The sequence below is a fragment of the Prionailurus viverrinus genome, chromosome D1, assembly GCF_022837055.1.
Source record: "Prionailurus viverrinus isolate Anna chromosome D1, UM_Priviv_1.0, whole genome shotgun sequence".
Classification (NCBI taxonomy): Eukaryota; Metazoa; Chordata; class Mammalia; order Carnivora; family Felidae; genus Prionailurus; species Prionailurus viverrinus.
In genome coordinates, this window is record NC_062570.1 from 72,640,001 (window position 1) to 72,659,014 (window position 19,014).

The 19,014-nt window shown below is 34.8% G+C and overlaps 1 protein-coding gene and 1 pseudogene across 17 annotated transcripts in view; one reads left to right on the top strand and one right to left on the bottom strand.

The window, feature by feature from the left end:
* The window catches only part of SOX6 (SRY-box transcription factor 6), a 614,016-nt gene that overhangs the window by 212,288 nt on the left and 382,714 nt on the right, over positions 1-19,014 (bottom strand). The gene's annotated exons all lie outside the window — the stretch shown is intronic.
* On the top strand, positions 16,296-16,687 carry LOC125176119 (phosphatidylinositol N-acetylglucosaminyltransferase subunit P-like; annotated as a pseudogene).

A 19,014-nucleotide genomic window follows, 5' to 3' on the forward strand; every position in this document is an offset into this window, starting at 1 on the left:
GTGAGTTTCTCTGCATAGTTTTTATCTCTTCACTCTTATGAAATGAAGGGAAATGGTGTTAAAACATAATGTGTACCAAGCCAAATAAAACGCACATCAACAAATGGCATTATCTAGAAATATGTCTCAGGGAATTTAAAACAAGACTTCCACCTAAACGTGCTCAGTCATTGAATCACACATTACTATAATAAGCTTAATAAGACTTAACAATGAAATTACAAGAAACCTGGTGAACTACAAGTATGTGTGTTCAGAATGATGGGGAGGGAAGGCAGTGACACTGGAGTGGAGTTCTGATGGCGACACACTTCTCCACATCAATCCTAGAAAGATTAAAGCACTTAGCAGTAATTTCAAAGAAGCGTCAACCAAAGAACTCAGCCAACAATCCAGAAAGATTTTAAATTAAGTTGAAAAGAAAAGCTCTTAAGAGTGAATTCCCTGGTTAGTTCTAATTTTTTTTTTCAAATGGACATTGTTTGAGAAGAAAGCCAAAATACAATGCTGGTCATAAAAGAAAGCTGCATTTGATCTTTTCTGCCCACAGGTAACCTGGTTAAACTGCTGTGCTCATGCTGCAGACTCCTCACACATCAGATGGGCTGTGATGTCCCCACTTCACAAGCACAGTCCATCATTTAGCATTGGCCTTTTTTGATATAGCCTTCTTTTAAATGTCACAAAATAGGGCAGCAAAAAGTCAACAAAAAATAAATAGGGTAAGCTAAAGAAACTAACAATCTATCAGAAGGTCCCCTGATAAAAGTTACTTTGTGGTGACTGCCTGAGAAAGGAACCCCTGTCCCAGTGTACCAGCAGCTAATTTGAGTTCTGAATCCAACAGCAGTTTGAAAAGCTTTCCACTCTAAAGGGCCCCAGTGCATCATAAAGATAAAGGATTTCAGTACAAAACCACCACAAAGACCTCTATTATCTTATCAGTCTTTGGTTACAACAGCTGAACCAATATGACTAAATTCTGAATGACTTTTTTCAAAACAGCAAAATACTGGAATTTCTTTGTTTTCTCATCAGTCAGCTATTGTCATTGCTCCCATATGCTACTGTCCATTTCTTAGTAAATAAAAGTTTAATAAATGCAGTGATTGTGCTCCTAGGAATCACTTAGGGACCACTACACAGGAAATGTGGCTCATGGACTGAGTGAGGTACAGACTGTCTTTGGTTTTTGTTTTTTTTCCCACCAAATGTATGAGAATTTCCCTCCTAAAATGTAAACAACTCTCATTTAAAATGTTATTAAAATCTACTGTGTACAAACAAGACAAGAATACCCAGGAACTCCCTAAATTAAGATCAAACTCCCCTGTCTATTCCAGGCACACTCACCTCTCCTTCAGCTTCCTCTCTCTCTAGCTGCAAAAGGAAGTCTATTCCTGGATCAACTGAGGTCTATTCATGTTGCAGATCCCAAAAGAGCAAGAACAATCCATGGAATCCTGCCATCTAGGCTCCTAACCTCACAGCTGGGCCTTCAGCCCGTTGTGCTTTATTAGCTCATCCTTTTGGGATCCGGAAATGAAGGTATCCTGAAACATCCCTCCTTCAGCAGAAGACAGGCTGCCTTTACATCACTGTTCTCTATGGATGATAACTGGTCAATGGCTACATCTCCATAATTCGCACATAAAAATTGTAATATCTGGCCTTTCAGAAACATGGAATTCTTTGGTCCTTTAGGGAAGAAAAACAATAAAAGAATTTTTTCAATAGTGCTGAATATAGAATTGGCTCTTTCTCAAGAAGTTCCATCAGAATTAGGAGGCAGAAAAGGAAAGATTAAGAAAAAAAGGCCTTGTTTAGCAAAGTATTGTCTTAAGAGATTTTATGTGTTACCTTATTTAATCCTCATCCCAAATGTCGCATTGTTACTTTCATCTCACAGACAAAACCCCAAGCTTTCAAAAAGTAAAGAAACTTGACCAGAGATCATTTGATTGGATATGAATTCAGGCCTTCTGATTCCTAATCCAAGGAAGTCTGGAGGTGAAAGAAGAGGTATCTTCCCTTACATCAGAGTTAGAATACATCGTGGGGAATTTCTAAAAGTCAGGAGTAATGCTCTAAGGGACCTAGAATTTTAATGCCACGTAAGACTGAGAAATGCTCAAATTCTCAGTAAGGCTTTATTTACAAAATAATTTTAAAAGCTAGGCTAGGCAATTAGAAAACCAAAGAGGTGAGTAAATTGAAATTTGACAACTTACAGATGTAAAAATAGATCTTGATTTAAGTGATATGCTTGGAGTTACTCAGGAAATTAGCACCCTGCCTGGCAGTCAAGATCCCCTGCTATGTTTTATTCTCCAAACCCTCTCTCCTCAACAAGCATATGGCCTCCTGGTTCCAAATCCAAATACAAAGATTTTGTAGACCATGGCATTCCCAAACATTCCAGATACAAAATTTACAACACTGATGAAAGACTGAGAAATACACTCAAATATTTGCACACATCAAGTGTGCTGCTGTCTTAGGGTGCACTGTGGCTGCTGGCTGAGATGGTCAGGTGCTAGCCAAGATGAAGTTACCTGGAGAACTGTGGGAAGTTTTCCTAGTAAGGACTGAGGAACCTCTCTGATACAACTAAGGCTTAGAACAGTTGCTTGTACAAACACATCATATCCTTGCCCGTTTCCGGTATTTACAACTTGCCTAGTGTAAATCAAGGGAATCCTTTCCCTAGCCCAATATGCGTGATTGTACAATAATAATGATTGCTTAAACTTATATAGCAATTGCTTTTTAAGCAATTGCTTAGGAAGAGATTTCTATGTATTTATTTGTTTGTTCCTCACAACAATCCTATGCAGTGGGTCATAGTGTTATCCACATGTTAAAGATAAGGAAACCGAGGCATAAAAAGGTCAAGCAATTTGCCCAAGTCCTAAGCTATTAAGTTATGTGTCTAAGATTCAAAATCAGGCAGTTTGGCTACAAAGTCTGCCCTCTTAACCCTATGATGAATGGAGAATAGTACTCCTAAATGATCCACCTTCTAAAAACAACTTCACCCCGACAATGTAGCTGAAATTCTATCGGAGGTTTGTTTTTTAGGTTGTGTGTATGTGTGTGTGTGTGTGTGTGTGTGTGTGTGTGTGTTTAATACAATGTTTCCTGAGGTCCTTACTAAAATGAAAGAATTTACCTAGGGAAGGATATATGACACCTTTTGGTTTTTTTGTTTTGTTTTGTTTTGTTTTTTGTTTTTGTTTTTTTTAAAGTTTACTTATTTTTGAGAGAGAGCAAGCTGAAGAGGGGCAGAGAGAGAGGGAGACACAGAATCCGAACAGGCTCCAGGATTTGAGCTGTAAGCACAGAGCCCGACATGGGACCTGAACCCACGGACCGGATGCTCAACTGACTGAGCCACCTAGGTGCCCCTGACACCTTTTGTTCTTTAAGATAGCTCAACCCACTAGCACTTAGCTCTGTTGACCTTTCAGCACAAGACACACATATCTACCATTGTTTGTAGTTGCTTTTCATTACCAATCCAATCTCTCACTCCCATACTCTCTCTTTTTCTCCATCTAATCTTATTTCTCCAAATTCTAAACTCCTGGTGCTGAGGACTCCCCACCTGTATTCCTATGTTTGAACGAATGCAATCAGACCTAGTAAGTGTCCCTGAACTCTCAAATATTGGAATTTTAGTTTTCCCCAACAGATTGATTTGGCTAGTTCTCTGGCTCTTAGTGGCCTTTTAGACTCCTTCTCAAATCCCCCACCTAGTTAGGTGTGCCCCTAATTACTTGATCAGCAATCTAGATAGCCCAGTCCATGCCATTTTTTTTCCTCCTGTTTTGTCCATAGGCATCAGGACATCCCCGTGGACCTAGCTGTTGTTAGTGCTAAGACTTTGAAATCAGAAGGTATGCTAAAAACTTTAAATTAAAACAAAACTGAACAACAACTAAAGGAGATTGCTTATTTGAGTTTTTACAGAATCACAAATAGATTCCCAAATCACTGTACTGAGTATCTGATCAGAGAGCAGGCCAGTAATACAGATTCCACCATTACAAACTTGAATTATGAGTTCGTAAAGGGGAAATGGAAATTTCATATTGATTTTGAATTTGCTGTGTCTTTGATTGTGCTTTAATAGCTGAATACAGTTGGATAAGTAGCAAGTTCTTTTTGTTCACTATTTTGACTTCAACATTGATTTCTGGGTTCAATAGGTGCTATCATCATCTTATTATAAAAATACATTACAGGGCATCTGGGTGGCTCAGTCAGTTAAGCATCTGACTTCGGCTCAGGTCATGATCTCACAGTTTGTGAGTTTGAGCCCCGTGTCGGGTTCTGTGCTGACAGCTCGGAGCCTGCTTTGGATTCTGTGTCTCCCTCTCTCTCTGCCCTTCCCCTGTTCACGCTCTTTCTCTGTCTTTCAATAATAAATAAATGTTTAAAAAAATTTTTTTAAAAACCAACACATTACATTTAGAGAGTTTTTTGAATGTTATCTAATGTTTCCCATGTAAAATCCATAATATTCAGGGCATAAATATTAAGGAATACAAAAGAAAGAAAGAAAGAAAGAAAGAAAGAAAGAAAGAAAGAAAGAAAGAAAGAAAGACAGACAAAACCTCAGTCCAGAAGTGGTTAAGGATATCCCATCACAGATGATTTTTAACATGCTAAAGGAAACATGAACAAAATATTTCTAAACATTTTCAAGGCCTTTTTCTTTTCACAATTACATTAAAAGTCAATGTATGTTTGTTCAGCCTATAAACAAAGATCAGTTTAGTCACAAATAGGATGTCCTATTTTCATACTGGGACGTTCTCTTACAAATGCATAGAAAAGCATGATTCAAGATTTTAAAAGAGTCAGGATCACTTCATATAATACTTGCAGGTTACAAATGGAATTTTAAAACAAGTTTATAAAAATCATTTTCTAATGCAACTTTAAAATTTATGGTTTTACCATTGTCACGCGAATAAATAAGGATTTTTAATTTTTTTAACTTGAAGGCAAAAGTTGGCCATGTGATCCAGAGAAGAAGAAAAAAACATGTATTATTATCTGAGCCTTATAGGGAATAGAATGCCACAGTCAATGCGGTAGTGCTGAAAAATAACCTCAGTAGTGCCAGACGCCACCTTTTGAAGAGATAAAAATCTGAAAAGGCAACAAGAAGATGATTGCAACAACAGTTGCATTTAAGAGTGATATTGGCTTGTAATCAATAGAGCCATGATTCTAAGCCAGAAGATCTGATCCCCAAGCCCAGGCTTTTTCCAGTAAAACACAAATGTTTCTAGGGGGAAAAAATGACAACTAGTTGAAGACAATGACCTCACACAGTCTTCATGAAGTCCTTTTTTTGCATTTTTTTAAAAGTTAAACACTTTGTTGATAGATTTAATGGTATTAAAAGGCAAACTAATTTATATTTAGGAAAATTATAATTTAATATTATTTAAAATTTTGTAAATAATTAATAAAATCTAATGACTAAGAGGACTGAGTCTACATAAACAGATTGGAAAATTCTCTACTCAGAAGATGTTATACCCAGAAATTAAATTTTTTAAAAAAAAATTTTTTTAACGTTTATTTATTTTTGAGACAGAGAGAGACAGAGCATGAACGGGGGAGGGGCAGAGAGAGAGGGAGACACAGAATCGGAAGCAGGCTCCAGGCTCTGAGCCATCAGCCCAGAGCCCGACGTGGGGCTCGAACTCACGGACCGTGAGATCGTGACCTGAGCTGAAGTTGGACGCTTAACCGACTGAGCCACCCAGGCGCCCCAGAAATTAAATTTTTAACTGTATGAAAAAAAAATTTAAACACTTCTCTGAACACCAAATACAATTTAGAAGGTAGAATCAACTGAAAGACTACATAAATTATGTGGATAAGTAATTATACAAAAAACATTTCAAAGGGACTTATATTATTGTATTAACCCTTTCTAGCATCACCTTTCTGCAATAAAACTGAATTATATAGCAAGATACTGTAATCAGAAAACAGTTTCTAATTCTTTTTTATTAAAGTTTATTTACTTATTTTGAGAGAGAGGGAGAGGAGAAGGAAAGGGAGGGACAGATAGAGAGGGAGAGCGAGAATCCCAACTGGGCTTTGTGCTGTCAGTGGGGAGCCCGATGCAGGGTTCTCTGCCGGGCTCAATCCCAAAAACTGTGAGATCATGACCTGAGCAGAAACCAATACAACCACTGACTGAGCCACCTAGGTACCCCTCTAATTTTTAATAGCTGAAAGAAAGAACTACAAAAAAAGTTACATACAGTTGATTGGCCAACCCATTCAGCTGTTCTTATGCCACCAAAGCTTTTTTAGGGGAACGTTTTAAGAAAGTATTCTTTTTTAATACAAAATACATTCTTTGATTGAACGCAAAAATTGGGAAGGTGACCCTGCCTATTTTACTATCTATGATCCACGTCAGTGTCTCGCAACATTTTAAATTCTATGCCTCCTATGCAGCTTGCTAATGCTACGTTTTGCATACCTCCACTAGCCAAGATTTTGTTCAGCTGATACACTCTCTATAGTTTCTTTAATAACAGGTGTACTAATAAGCTTTAACAAGTGACAAGCAACCTCATTTGAGATTTCTGCTCTCCTTGTCAAAAACAATTATAACTGGGGCGCCTGGGTGGCTCAATTGGTTAAGCGTCCAACTTCGGCTCAGGTCATGGTCTCACAGTTCATGACTCCCAGTCCCACGTTGGGCTCTGTGCTTACAGCTCGGAGCCTGGAGCCTGCTTTGGATTCTGTGTCTCCCTCTCTCTCTGCCCCCTCCACCATTCGCACCCTGCCTCTCTCTCTCTCTCTCTCTCTCTCTCTCAAAAATAAATAAACATTTAAAAAAATTAAAAAAAACAATTATAATTAAGTTAAATGAGTATTTCCAGCTTGTCTCTTCTACACTTACCAGTTTAAAACAAAGTTGAAAAAATTTAACTACTCACTGACTTTTTAAAAATAATGCATTCTTACCATCCTATTTGACACATCTATAGTATATCTCTTAACCTCTCTAAAAATGTTGATAGGTCCTTTCTGTTATTTTTTTGCTTCTGACCTAATTATTTTTCTTTTTAAAGTTTTCATTCAAATTCCAGTTAGCTAACATATAGTGTAATATTAGTTTCAGATATACAATATAGTGATTCAACACTTCCATACAACACCCGGTGCTCATCACACTTTAATTTCCATCACCTATTTCACCGCCCCCCCCCCTTTTGGTAACCTTCTGTTTGTTCTCTATAGTTAAGAGTCTATTTCATGGTTTGCCTCTCACGTGCTTTGTCCCCCGCTTTACTCATTTGTTTTATTTCTTAAATTCCACATATGAGTGAAATCATATGGTATTTATCTTACTCTGACTAACTTATTTCACTTAGCATAATATTCTCCAGGTCTATCCATGTCATTACAAATAGCAAGATTTCCTTCTTTATTATGGCTGAGTAATATTCCATTGCATATATATACTACATCTTCTTTGTCCATTCATCACTCAATGGTCACTTAGTCTGTTTCCATAATTTGGTTTTTGTGGATAATACTGCTATAAACACTGGGGTGCATGTATCCCCTTGAATTGGTATTTTTTATTCTTTGGGTAAATACCTAGTAGTGGAATTGCTGGGTCATAGGGTAGCTCCATTTTTAACTCTTTGAGGAACCTCTATAGTGTTTTCCAGAGTGGCTGCACCAGTCTGCATTCCCACCAGTAGTGCAAGAGGGTTCCCCTTTCTCCACATCCTTGCCAACACCTGTTTTTTTTTGTGCTGTTGATTTTAGTCATTCTGACAGGTGTGAGGTGATATTTCATTGTCCTTCTGTCTTTTTAATGTGCTGTGATTCCAGCAGTACTCAATTATTGTGCAAGAATGACATATTTCATTTTTGTTGTGTTCCATGACAAAGACAATTTACCTGATTACCAAATGACATTTACTTGATGTCATTTGTCTTTTAATTTGTCTACTATTAGCTATTTCCCCAGTACCTAAAACAGGTCCAGACACATAGTAGATCTTTAACAAATACTTGTTGAAAGAAATTATGTGAATTAATTCAGATAATTTGTCATCCAAATTAAGACATTTATTAAATGAATGGAGGCACTGTGAAATAGTACATCAAGAACACAGGTGTAAACCAGGCAATCAAATATAGTCATAACTTATTCTCACTTAATGTCAGTTTCTAAATAATGCTACCTAAACAGAACCCTAAAGTTGCTAAATTTTGTAAAAATTCTATATGAATTTTATGTTTTTGGTAAGCCTGAAATATGGATGATGAAATTCTATAGAATAATTAGGCTCAATTCACTATTGAACATATGTAGAAATTCAAAATAAACAAATATAGATATAATAGACCCATAATCTAGAGTAAACCTAACAATATAACCTTAGTTTCATAAAGCTGGTACAAATGCTCTTTATTTGCCAAGTATTCTGAAGAGAAGTTTTTAATATAGCATTCATAGAAATAGTCAATCAATTTTCCATGAAATGTAATTCCCAATTAAGGAGATATAAGGTCATGCTAATTTTTCTCATTTTAGAAGAGACAAGCTTATAATTTTACTTAGTAATAAGCCAAACAACACAAAAATGTCCATCTGAAAATGATACGAATATTTGTCTAAATCTTATACCAATATGTCATTTAAAATTTCAATTTTGATATTAAGCACAAGTTCTTGTTTCATATGATAAATATACCAACACATACATCAATGAAAAACCTGCATTTGCTTCTGAAGATTCTGAGGCCTTGGGTTATATATCTAATGAAGAAGTAATGAAAATTATTGTAAAGGAAAAAAAGGAAAGTCCTATCTAGAATATAAACAGTAAACCAAAACTTCCCTGGTTTATTGTAAGTTGAAAAGTCAACCAAACTTTTGGAAATTTATACCAGACTTATAGTCAACAAAAACCATAGAGTCAAAGGCCTTTGAGTAAATTCTATGAGAAAAGTATTTCCCTCAGTCCTACAAAAAATCTACATGCCTACAATTATTCCAGAGAGTTTATACTTAAGTTTCTAGGAAATCAACACAACATTGTTTACCAAACTTCTTCCCAAAATAGAAAAATAAGTAATTCCCAAATTATATTAATAGGAGAATTAAAAGAAACCCCTCATACCTCCAGAACTGAGCTACAATTGAGTCCTAAACTAACTTTCAAGCTTACACACAGGCAGTTCTAACCAGATATTACCAAGTATAGTGGAATTGAAATTAAGTACAATTAAATTAAATACAATTCCTACCCGGATCCCATAAATAAATGTATTTTATAAAGTGTAGATTATTATAAAGACCATCAATAATTTTTTAACAACTGAAGGATCTAAACCAAGTGAAGATTTAAAAGGCACTGGGAAAGCAAACAAACACCAAAATACAGGAAAATCTACTAAATGTGATTTGGGAAAAAGGACTCTGCCATTTCTGGAATTTTTCAGGCACTGTTTTGTAGGGATACCGGAGTTACGTTGTAACAGTGTTAGTTCATAGTTGTAAAAGTTCTATCAGAGGCAGCAGAAAATCTTTTTTTTTTTAAGGAAAAAAATCTAAAATACTAAAGTGAACATCAATTAAGATATTTCAAAACTGCGTAAATCCAAAGGCAAGTGTTAAATCACTACAATGTCAATAGAACTAAATAATTTGGTGTGAATTTGGAACCAAATTCAGTTAAACAATAACTATTTACAAATGTATAAAAATTTAGTTTTCCAACTTTAAGCAGAGAGTGGATTCACCTACTCAGAACAGAAAGGGAAAAAAAGGAGCAAAAAAAAGGAGAGAAAGGAAACAAATAAACAAGACTCTCCCAAGAAGATCCACAAGTTAGAGTTGGGGGCCAATGTATTCTAGGCAATAAAAAATATTTTAGAGTTAGGGAAAACACTTCCAAGTTTTAATTATCATTGCAACAAGCCAAAGACAAGTGAATTCCCAGATTATCAGACATGGTTATATTTAAATGTAAGCTCTTAAATCCATTCATGAGCTAAATATAAACATCTGAAGTAGTTGCTGTTTGGAATTATCTGTGCAACTGAGAACACAGGTAATCAAGAGTTGACTATATATACTCTTTTGTTCCCTCCATTTGGTCAAATGAACTGAATAATCAACAGCAGTTAAGGCCATTTGGAAAGAGCCAATAACAGTTTACTCTGGCAACCCAAGAAATACAAGACTGAGATCATCAGCAAGGGTGAGGTAATATTATTATTACTATGGTTCATTTCATTATCATTGTAAAATAAAAAACATGGTAGAAATTCTACCAGGTTAGTAACTCTACGAAGATAAAAATATACAGTAATTATTCAGTAATAGGCTACTCATTTTAACCTTCTATTTGAGTTACTAAAGTGATAAAAGTCTACCATAAAAATGGCCTTATATCAAAATGGATATAGAACATTATTAAATATTTCATTTGTATAAGGTAAGTATACATGAATGATAACATTGTTTCCACTAATCTGTACATGCAAATAGGCTAGACATAATAAAAATCAAAACAACTATAACCATAAGAGACTCAAATACAGAGAACAAAGTGAGGGTTGCTGAAGCAGAAGTGGGTGGGGGAATGGGCTGAATGGGTGATGAGCATGAGCACTGGGTGTTATATGTAAGTGAAGAATAACTGGGTTCTACTCCTGAAACCAATACTATACTTACTGTATGTTAACTAACTTGAATTTAAATGAAAAAATTAACCAAAATTCAAAACAACTAAAAAGGTACTAGAAAATGCTTTCATATACATGGAGCCTTAAAACCACCTAGTAAGGCAGCTATTATTATTGTCATCACCAATTTGCAAAGGAAGAAAAGACAGAGAGGACACAAGATTTACTTAAAATCACACAGCCAGATCTTAAAACCTAAATTCAAACCTATTTATCTTTCCACTTCAAAAACAGCCAATTCTTTTAGACTGATATTCAAGAATACATTTTCTTATCTTGAAGTTTTACAGTTCTTATTAGCATTCGAGTAACATTGTGCTTATTTTCCCCAGACTGAAGTCCCAGGTTGACCCCATACACCTAAGAACAGAACTGGAAGAAGGGAGAGAGTGCATATGTGTGTGTGTGTGCGCGCGCGTGTGTGTGTGTGTGTGTGTGTGCACGCATGTCTGGTATGTGTATATAGCTCCAAATGTACTTCCCAATTTGAACATAAGCAAACAGTTGTTACAAAGCTCACTGCCTATCTGAGACTTTTAGGGGGGGAAAGGGAACATTATAAAAGAAAGAAAAATACCTCACATTTTTCCCTATCACAAATTGTTTGTTCCCATATTTTCCATCACTGGTTTTACCACCATTAATCTACATGTAAAGGTGATTTTTCAAAAAATTATCTTAAAAAAATAACTTGAAGTGTCTTTTTAAAGTATACTTATTTAAATGATCATAGACTCAGAAAATCAATATTGTAAAGAATCAAAGAAGTCATTCAACTCCCAAATTTTACAAATCAGGAAGCTGAAAGCCAGAAGGGAAAGTGATATGCCTGATGTCATAAAGGTAATTTGAGTTAGGACTAGAACATAGAAGTCCTGATCCTTTCACTGTAACATGCCACCTCTGAAAAACTCAAGTGAAATAATCCACTTTAAATCATTGTGGGGCACCTGGGTGGCTCAGCTGGTTAAGTGCTCAACTCTTGACCTCAGCTCAGGTCATGATTTCACTGCTCCTGAGAACAAGCCCTGAGTCAGGCTTCATGCTGACAACACAGAGCCTGTTTGGGATTTACTCTTTCCCTCTCTCTCTGTCCCTCCCTTGCACACACACTCCCCCTCTCTCCCTCCCTTCCTCTCCCTCAAGATAAATAAATAAACTTAAAAAAAATCATTTTTGCAAGATAGTTGATTTTGGTAATCATTTTCCTCTATCCATTTAAAAAGCAATATTGATTCTTATTTAGACTTCCTCAAGCTTATCATGTAATCTAACAATGGAATGCTAGTCAATGACAGAAGCAATCAATAGGGAAATATTTTCAAAAGTACAACTTGTCCAAAGATACTAACATTTTCACTCTGAAGCCTCAGCATGGAAGTTTTCATATGTGCTGGGTTACAGAGATTAATCAGAGTTTAAATGATACTTTTTAAGAAATAGAAAATCAGGATGTTTCATAGGTAAACAGTTACATATAGACTTGGAAAGATTTCAGTGCCCACCACTGATCAAATTTAACAACTGGAATATTATGGGCCACAAGAATCTTTGGTTTTCATTGGCTCTTGTATTAAAAAACCTGAGTGCCTGAGGGGTTCTCCAGATCCTAATTTCCTTTAAATAAGAGCAAGAACTATATAAAGAACATTGGTCTTAAGTTCCTCAGGAAACAAGGCATCATAACAAAAAGTGATTTTATTTATTTTTTCATTTCTAACAAGATTTTCTCTAGTTGAGATTACATTCTTAAGGATAAAATTCTATGTGTTGAAAGATATTCACTGAGGGGCCCTGGGTGGCTCAGTCAGTTAAGCGTCCAATTCTTGATCTCAGCTCAGGTCATGATCTCAAGGTTGTTGAATTTGATTCCCACATCGGCCTCTCCAATGACAGCACTGACCCTGCTTCTGATTCTCTCTCCCTCTCTCTCTGTCCCTCTCCTGCTCGTGCTCTGTCTTTCAAAAATAAATATTTTAAAAAAGATATTCACTGAAACAATACTGATGACAGTGAAAAACTTAATAACAAATGGAAAGTCCAATTGTAGTGAAGCGATGAAGTGAACAGGGCTATCTGTATTCAGGTGCTGATTACACAGAGGCAAGTCAGATTTTTAACTATTTTTAGGAAAAGCCTTTTAAAACTGAAAAAAAATGCCTGTGTGATAATGTCAAGTGGGAAAAAAAAGGAGCATAACACTGTGAAAAAAATAAGCAGAACAAAAAGATTTGAAAAGGGGCAATCTAACTTGAGTCTGTTTTTAACTGGCAAATGTTTTTCTTCAGTATGATCATATACTACAGATGTCCTGTGAACAACACAGGTTAAAGGTGCTGACCTCCTGTACAGTTGAAAATCCACACGTGTCTTTTTTTTTGTTTAGTTTTTATTTAAATTCCAACTTGTTAACATACAGTGTAATATTAATTTCAGGTGTACAACATAGTGATTCAGCACTTTCATAACATCAGCGGGCTCATCACAACAAGTGCACTTCCTTAATGCTCATCACCTGTTTCACCATCCGCCACCCCACCTCCCCTCTGGTACACTTTGTTCTCTATAGTTAAGAGTCTGTTTCTTGGCTTGCCTCTCTCTCTCTCTTTTTCAGAAAAGTGATTTTAAAAAATCAGTGGCATTTTGGGAATGTAGGATAAAAGAAATGCAGAAACTGATAAAGATTGAACAGATAAAACTCAAGCTGAGGTCAGATAAATCACATCAGTATATATTTCACAAGTTTCTTGTTGGCTAGTACATAGAGAATGGCAGAAATAGAAAAAAAAAACTCAAAAACAGTATGATGTTCATCTTACAATTTTCAAGCTGTGTAATAAGAGTTAACAGAGCATATAAAAATATTTGATTATCAAGTTGTATAGTGTTAAGTAACTGGAACATAAATCCTGATATCTGGGTTCTCGTTTTACTTCTGCCACTTTGTACAAGTAGCTTTTTGAGCCTCCATTTCCCCACCTGTAAAATGAGGGTGTTTGACTAGATAATCTGTTAAGGATTCCAGTCCTATCGGCTACGTTATAGGCTATAATCTAGAAATATTCTGTGAGTATAGACGCTCTCTGCAATTTTAGTTTTTTTATGAAAATCATTCAATCTTGCCTGTATCTGTAAAGATCATTAGTATCTTGGTAGCACGAGAAAAAGCAATTTATGTGACCAAGAACTATAAATATAAACATATCATATACATATACATGTGAAAGAAGATTCAAAATGAAATAACCACTGCTAGGAGAGTCCTTCAAAATAGTGTCAAAAGGACAACGAGGACCTATGCGTGTCTCCTGCTTCAGCTGTCAGAACACCATGAATTTTTTACTTTTGTCAACTGCAATTTGTCAGTTGCAACTCCACCACCTCCTTGAACACATCCTTCTAATTTGAACTGAAATAGAAATGATGTAAAGCCTATTAGCTAAATAACCAATTGTGTATTAGGTAGTCAGTTTAAACTCTGCCAGTGCCAATCATAATTCTTTCAAAACAAGTTACACAACCTTATGTCTTTTGCCATTGTAAGCCTGCATTCCCGTTCCTAACTTGGAGCACACTTTCGATTTCTGTGGATTCTGTGTCTCCCAGGTTGCAATCCCTAAGACCCCAAATAAACTCTCTGGTTGCTTTACAGCCTCTTCTTTTTGATCAACAATACATATATACCCAACAATACATATATACCCATATATATCTAATGGGTATATCAATTAATGCTGGATTAATTGATATCCAGCATTAATTTTTCAGATGTGATTTTTTTTCAGTTAGAGGAACTTCACCAAATTTAAAAACTGTTTTCTTTTATAATGTGACACTATAATTAACATCAGCAAACTAATTCGCAAAATATATTTTTGCTTCTTTGTGTTTACGGAAGAAAAAAATGGAATAAAAGCAGAACATATAAGTTGAACTTATGTCACTCTGTATATGAACAAATGTAACTGGATTTTTTGACTTACAGTTTCATATGTAAGTCCACTGGGTTTTGTTTACATATTATAGGAATAATCTGATTTAGGAAGCTGTAGGGTGAAATGTTTAACAGCATGGACTCTGGAGCCAGATTGCCTACTTTTAAATTTCAGTTCCACTATTTCTTGAGGCTATAACTGCGATCTTATTGATCTCTCTGATAAAATTCAGTATTGTATAGATCAAACAAGTTAATACAAATTAATACAAGTGAAGCACTTAGAACAGTGCTGCACATAGTAAACATTCAATAAATATTTGCTGATAGTCATATAATGGCTATATTAAAAATCCATTTTAGAATCTATCCTAACAGTGAACATAAGTTACATGATACAGGATTATGATACAGCTTTTCAAATTAGAACTTTTAATAAAGTTCTAAAATAAGACAACTGTCACTGACTACAAAATATCACTTTATTCCAACATCTGCACAGATGAGGATGGAAGTTGTAAATCCAGGCCTGAGCCTGTCACTCACCCAATTAAACTCTTCAATGGTTCTCCACTAATGAAGTCCAGACTATTTAATTTTTTTAACGTTTATTTATTTTGAGAGACAGAGAGAAAAAGGGTGTCCGTGAGCAGAGGAGGGGCAGAGTGAGACGAGAGAGAGAATCCCAAGCAGGCTCCACACTCAATTCAGAGCCCAACGTGGGGCTTGATCCCATAACCATGAGATCATGACCTGAGCCAAAATCAAGAGTTGGACACTTAATCAACTGAGCCACTCAGGTGCCCCCAGACTTTTTCTTAAATGGCTACATACCCCCCTTTATGATTTTGCACTTGCTTGCCCATCTCATCCTATCTTTCACTTTTCCTGTCCAGCTTTAACACCTGCCCCCCTCAACCACAAATGCACACACACATGCACACTACTTTCACTAAAAACATGAAATACCCCAGAAAAGTAATTTCTCTCTCACATTTCTAGGTCTCATCATCCATGCTATTCATATTGCCTGAAGCATTCTTCCACCCTTTTTCTCTTCTGTAGTGTTACTTTAAAACTGAAAGCCAGGAATAAGTGGATGTTTATCAAAAGAGGAATGGATAAACAAATTATTCTTCATTGATCTGGGTATATTATGCAGGCAGCTCTTAAGATAATGTAAAGAATTCATTCATTCATTTAACAAATATTTACTGAGTATCTTCAATGTACTCTTTTAAATTTTATCCTCAAGATATCCACAAGATATCCACAAAAATTTTATCCTCAAGAATGAGATAAATCTATATTAAGTTTTTAAAAAAGCAAGTTGCATAACACATTTTTATTTTAAAAATGCTATTTTAAAAATAGGCTGACAGGGGTGGAACAGAGAGAGAATTTTATGTTATACTTTATATTATTTCTATATTATATTGTGCAATAATGTACATTTATAAGTGATAGTATACAATTCTTGAGAATTATTAAGAATACAACATCTCAACACCCACACTCCCATACACCCATGGAGGGGGGACGGAAGGCCCTATTCCCCAAGCATCTTGGCTGTAGTGTGTCAGGATTGTCTAAAGCCAAAGGGAAAATGGTGGAAAATTCACCATCGCCATTGCCACAATTTATGGCTTTGTTTGTAAGTCCCAATTTGGCTACATACTATGTCTTGAAGGGGCTTTTGTTCTTGAATCTTGACTAAACTCCGTAGACTAAACCTATTGGCCTCAAAAATATTGGACAGTTGCACTGCCTGCCTACCACTTCACTACTACAGTTATTGGTTATGTACTATCATTTGGAATAAACATGATGAGTACATCTCCACTCATTTCCATTCATACAGTTATGGACAACTATGCTAAAAATCAACAGCAAAAGAAATACCAAGAAGATGACATCCCAGCATTAAGAGATTTTCCCATTAGTGAAGCAAACCAAATGTTCTTTTTCGAAGCCAAAAAACTTTACACCAAAAACTGAATGTGTGTAGACTAACACCAAGCATTTATTATAAGTTTTTGACATAATAATTTTGGCCATAATTATTTTGACTATCTCTGTTATTAATACCTGACATTGAAATGTAAAAATATTAAGTTGAACTCTTAATTTGAAATCCATTAATATCATTAAATGTTCTCAAATATTCATTTTTAATGGACAGACTAAATAAAATCATGTATTAAAAAAAGAATAAAATATCTCTCACTCAAGGGCAATTGTTTAGAAGTTATTTTTTCCCAATATAAAAATAATTTCTATTGAAGGTCACTTAAAGAAAATTAAGGGAATAGAATTTGAGGTGAGAAGATACTTAAAGAAATTTGTTTCCTTGTAAATTAATGTTTTAAATACTTTTGTATTACTGAATAATAATCAAAGATTTAAAAAATAATAAACATTTAACTTTCTTGAAAGAGAATATTTATTCCCCACACTACCATTATATTTACACCTATCACTTGACTCATACTTCTCAAAAAGCATTTTGGACATCATCTGGGTCCACTTTTATATGAATGCTATATCCATAAAATGTTTAGAATATTACTATGATCATTTTTGTCTTTTTCACTGCATTGACATTTGCCCTAATGGTGTAAAACCAATAATAAGTAAAATTACTGGTGGCTTATCTAAAATTACTATGCCTTATCAGAAATCAAGCCAGCAGCACTGAATTGTACTAGTTAGTGGTCACTGAAGTCTTTGTAACCAGGTATTTTTTAAATGTCAGTTTCACTTAAAAATTCTTGATGAAACAGTAAAAATAATATATTAATCTTCTTAAATCTCAACTTAGAGTATACTTTAATTACATATAAAGTATTTCTGCTACATACCAAAATAACAATAGTTTTCCTGAGGAAAAGCATTTGTGTGATTCTTCGAGATCCAAACTAATAGCTTTTTTCCAGAGAATGCCATTTCTACTTGAAAGAATAATGGACAGGAAAAGAATAGCATTCAAACTTAATTTTTTTTTAATTCAAGTATAGCTAACATATAGTGTTATATTAGTTTCAGGTATACAATATAATGATTCAACAATTCTACACATTAAGCAGTGCTCATCATGATAAGCGTACTCTTTAATCCCTATCACCTATTTCGCCAATCCACCTAACACCTCCCTTCTAGGAACCACCAGTTTGTTCTGTATAGTTAAGACTCTTTTTTTTTCTCCTTTTTAATTTGTTCATTTGTTTTGTTTCTTAAATTCCACATGTGAGTGAAATAATGTGGTATCTGCTGTTCTCTGACTGACTTATTTCACTTAGCATTATACCATCTAGATGTATCCATATTTTTGTAAATGGCAAGATTTCATTCTTCTTCATGGCTGAGTGATATTCCATTGTATATATACCACATCTTCTTAATCCATTTATGTATGGATAGACACTTGGGTTGCTTCCATACCTTGGATTTTAAAATATATTTTCTCAAATATGGTATGAAAAGAGTCTCTTGACTTCAAGGAAAACAACTGACTGTATTTGTTTTCAATAATCAAATTGTTTATGGATGTGACATTGGTGGATGTGATTATTTTATATTGTATCATGAAATACATCAACATTTAGAAGTTCCATATAACTCAGTGATCCAATATTTTCCAAATGACCAAACCATGTTGTCATAAAATCATACATTGCTAAAAGATCCATTCAAAGTATGTTAGAACAATGGAATTTAAAATGATGTAATAAAATGTGAAGAACTCATCATCTTTCAGATTCCAAATTGCAGTTAACCTTTATATTACTTTTAAATTATACTACAAAGAAGCATATCCATAATTATCTATAAAAGTTATTAAAATACTCCATTTTCTAAACACATATATGCAGGGTGCTTCACATACTTCAACCAAAACAACAGATTGCAACAGATTGAATGCAGGAGCAGACATGAGAATTCAACTATGTCCCATTAAGCCTGACATTAAATAACTGTGCAAAAAAGTGAGATAATATCACTCTTCACACTAAATTATTTTTTAGACATTATAGGTATTTTTGTAAAGACTATTTTAGCAACACATTTGTTATTTAAATTAATTAACAAATGTTTAATTATTTTCACTTTTAATTTCTAATACTAAGTATGTCAATAGACAAAAAGCCACATAAACAAAACTTCTTTGGGTCCTCAAATAGACCTAAAATTGCTGACCTATCTGTAAACAATTCTGAGACCTTAATCTCACCAGACTACAAGCAAATTGAGTTAATTGCTTCCCCAACTCCAAAGACATGGTAGACACAAATATGTGCTAAATGTAAATGACCCTCAAAACTACT